This window comes from Oratosquilla oratoria, chromosome 23, assembly GCF_046742065.1.
Source record: "Oratosquilla oratoria isolate Oo_2021 chromosome 23, ASM4674206v1, whole genome shotgun sequence".
Classification (NCBI taxonomy): domain Eukaryota; kingdom Metazoa; phylum Arthropoda; class Malacostraca; order Stomatopoda; family Squillidae; genus Oratosquilla; species Oratosquilla oratoria.
The window spans coordinates 14166684-14171170 of record NC_134799.1 but is presented as its reverse complement, the minus strand read 5'-3'; positions in this window follow the sequence as shown (position 1 = coordinate 14171170).

Sequence of the window (4487 nt, the reverse complement as noted above, 5' to 3'; positions counted from 1 at the left end):
AAGGGCAGCCTTAAAAATTCCCTTTCTTAGGCCCAACTCCCTTGCTTTCCTAAAGGCCAGCCTCAAAACTCCTCTTCTGAAGCCCAATTTCTTCGCAGTCCCAAAGGCCAACCCAAGAACCTCTTCTGAAGAAAGTTTCTTCGCTTCTCCAAAGGCCAGCCCCAAAAAGATCCCTTTCTGAACCTAACTTCTTTGCTTCCCCAAAGGCCAGACTCAAAAATCCTCTTCTGAGTCCCAACTTACTCTGTCCCAAGGGCCATCCTCAAAGATCCCCACCTGAGGCTCAACTTCTTTGCTTCTCCAAAGGCTAGCCTCAAAAATCCTCTTCTGAGGCCTAGTTTTGTAGCTACCTCAAAAATCCAGACTCACAGATCCTTTCCTGAGAACAGCTTCCTTTTTGCCCCAATGGGGAGTCTCAAAGATCCCCTTCTGAGGCCCAGGTTCCATGTTTCCCCAAAGGCCAGCCTCACAGGTCCCTTTCTGAAGCCCAGGTTCTTCGCCTCCTCAAAGGCCAGCCTCAAATATCCCCTTCTGAGGCCCAGTAACTTCTCTAACACCAGACAACTAAGGTTAAGGAGTAACACTTGAACGAAGGGATTAAGGTTGTCTTGGTTAATCTCAAACACGAATTAACCACTTTATTCTGGCTGCTCAGATTTAATCACTATCTTGTGTCATATTTTCATATCATCTGTCAGTGATTCTATCAAAGTAAACCACATACGGTATATATCGTGAGTAATAGTTCAATGGACACCGTGGAGCTTTTGTTTCTAATAATAAGAGCACAATCGTGTTGTAAAGACAAGCGTTCCCATCCACAGGCGTGCAGATGCTCGGTTTCGAATTTCGCTTCTGGAGGCTCCAGTTCTTGATAGAAGCCGACCTCGCACCAGGAGTATGGAGGTATATCTGCATCGTCGTCAACACCGAGAGCAAAGTAGTAAGGCTATTATCTTATGTGGTGCTGTTCCAGATGCATATAGTGTGATGTTCCTTTATATACTTTGGTCACTTTTACTTACAGTTTTTTGTTTTTTAGTACGAGTTTTATGTGGATGGCGAGGAGAGACAAATCAGTGTAAAGAGGAAGGTTCCTGAGGTCTTGAAGGCGGAACCCCAGCTCTGCCTTGGAGACTCCGAACTTCGAGACACAGATAGGCCTTTTGTTGGAAGCCTCGCTGGTCTCGCCTTGTGGCCCGAACGCCTTCCTCTGAACAACATCCAGGAACAGGGAAGGTGTGGCGAAATGCTACTGAGGCCCATCGCTATGCAAGACACCGCCTGGGAGGTGGGCAAAAACGCGACAATGGTGGAGGTCCCCGAGACGGAACTGTGCTCAAAGAATCGCTACAAGATCATCCTTCAGACGTTCACTACCTTCGACGAACAAGTGATCAACTGCAAATCTATAAAGGGAAAGTTCCTGAGACCACGTGACTTTACCGAAGAGATCCTCGTCATGGCCCAGGGAGAAGACAAGTCCTGCATAACGCCGGCGGGGGCGATCTCTTGGATGAACGACGAGAGCCACGTGCACTCGATGACAGACACTTGCCCCGTCATGTTCGTCAATGGCACCGCAGGAACTCAGCCGTGCGTCCGGAAGATGCCTTGCTCGGTGTGTAGCGTGTCGCCGGGGACCCGGTTCACACTGTATGGAAACACGAACACCTTCGACCACATCTACTATTCGGAAGCGTCCACCGTTGGGGGAATTAGCTTCAAGGGAATCTTCTCAAGTTGGATCCGCAGGGTTGGTAAGAACTGGGTCCTGTCCTCGGAACTCCACTCCAATGTCATCGTTCTCAGGAACCTGGACATGCCGACCGGTCGACGTGAGTGGGACGTCAACGGAAAGAACTCCACCTTTGCCTTCACCATGTGCCATACCTCCATGTTCTCCTGCGACGACGGTCAGTGCATCGACCACATCAAACGTTGCGACGATTTGGTCGACTGCGGGGACAAGAGCGACGAGAAGAAGTGCAAGATTCTGAAGAAGACCGGAGACTACGACCCTCTGAGGATTCCGCCTCCCCGGCCAGGGTACACGTACCCTTCAGACCTCTTCTACGAAGTCATCGTGTACAACATCGAACACATGACCACCGACGAAGGTTCCGCCAACATGGACATCGGGTTGACTCTGCAGTGGTACGACCCAAGACTGTCGTACATCGACTTGAAGCCAGTCATCAACAATTACTTCCTGTGTGATGCAATCTGGACCCCGACAGTCCAGGCCGTCTCTGGTTTCGGCGAAGGAGGAGTTCTGACCACCTTCGACTACGACACCTATTGCTTCGCTCTCGACATCAACGTGGTATTAACGAGGCCATTCACGGACGCGTTTATGGGTGAGAATAACGAGGATATTTTCTTTTATATATTCAGGACAGAGGTTCCTTCCAAGTAATCAGATTTAAAGAGGGTTTAGTGTATGGTGAACAACATCTGATACTATACAACCCTCGAATCTCGGTTCAGTCAGAACCAGGAGTTCGTGTTAATTCGGGGCCACTGTCTCTTATGGTAGAAAGGGTTCGCCAAGGCTGACAAAAGACCTAAAGTACAAACGTTAATCCCTTAAATCAGAATGACACATTTTCAATTTAATAAAGTCACCTGGCGCAAGCAAAACTAAGTTTCTTAGAGGGTGTCACTGTACAGGGGGGTTTTAGTTTATTGAACGTATCATCAGCAAAATCTCAGTTTTCTCTCTTCATGATTGTCCGCTGCAATACAAACTCCTGTTGCTTTCTGTATTTCCTTTTCTTCTACTAGCGAAGTTACTGGGTTTATTACCTCAGATTTAGGTTTGACAATGAAATGGGCAAGAATTGGTTTACCAAAAGAGTGGCTAATGAATTGAATAGACCTAGTGACTAGGTAGTGAGCGCTGAAACAATTGGTTGTTTTAAGAGAATATAACTTTATGGATAGGGATGACAGGTGGTAAGGGACATGGAACTGCCTAGTATAGGCCTTATGGATCCTTCTAATCTCCTCCATCCTTATGTTCTTATGAGACTTCATATTCCCTTATCATATCTGTTTCTTTAAGTCCAACGGTTTAAGGCACTCCCCAAGTCTGTGACTGTTTCATTCTGGTATACAAACATCACTTTTATTTTTTTGTATAAGATTCTTACCATGAACTGGGCCCTTTACTGCGCTAAAACGTGTAATTTTATGGTTTGTGTAGTGGGATCTGCTCAGGCACAGTCTTTTCTGTTGACTTTCAGGTCACCACGCCAATGGGGTCACGTCGCTGGTCGAAAACTACAAGGGCATGATCGTGACAGTCCCTTGCCGCTTCCATCTTCAGCGGTATCCCTTCGACAGACAGAAGTGCAACTTGACCTTCGTGCTCACCAACGCTCCCAATGCCATGGTCTTCAGGAACAGGCTGAGGGACAACGAAGTCACATATATGAACAGTCGACAAGTTCTTCTGGAATACTACCTGGAGTCCATCACCACGCATTACGTCGACCAGCGCGCGGACAACAACACATTTCTCTCGATCACCCTCGAACTTACTCATATCTATGGGTACCACATCACCAACAGCTTCGGGCCTAGTATGCTTATGCTCTTCATCTCCTACTCGACTTTCTACTATCAAGTCGAGGACTTCACCAACAGGATCATGATCTCTCTGACTGTCCAACTGGTCTTGGCAGCTCTGTTCACGTCAACGACACAATCATCGGCCAAGACTCCTTACCTAAAGCTCATCGACTTCTGGTACACGATCATCATCATTCTCGGTTTCGTCATGATCGTGTCGCAGACGGTGATCAACACGATCATGAATCGAGAACAAAAGTTCACTCAAGTACAACCCATCAACTCTGAAATCTTCGAAAACAAGTCGCCCTCCAAGTTCAGAAAGCTGCAGAAGGTCACGGCCAAGACAGTCAACAAGGCGTCAAGGATATTCTTTTTAATTATGATCTTGTCTTTCATTTTCTTCTATGCTCTTGTCGCACTGCATGTTATTTAGTGTCCTAGTTCCTATTTGATGTGAGATGAAGTACCACGCATATCCAGCACAGTTCATCTATGAATAATAATCGAATTCAAGAAGATATATGCTCTCGTTGTCTGAATCTTGAAAAATTCGTTCCTTCAAAAAGATGTTCTTATGCGCGCGCGCGCACACCCACATCCACACAGATATCCAAAACTCACTTATACGTACACAAGCAGACGCAGAGGTAACCAGACACACACACACACACACACACACACACACACACACACACACACACACACACACACACACACACACACACACACACACACACACACACAAAGTACCAATTAGCATATGAGAAAATAACAAACAATTTCATCTTGTGTCCCTACATGACATCTGATTATCCATGTGGATTATCTTCCCTAACATGACCCACTTTACAGATTCTATTCTATCTAAAACCAGACTATTCTACTCAGATTAGAAAACCCTGTCGTAA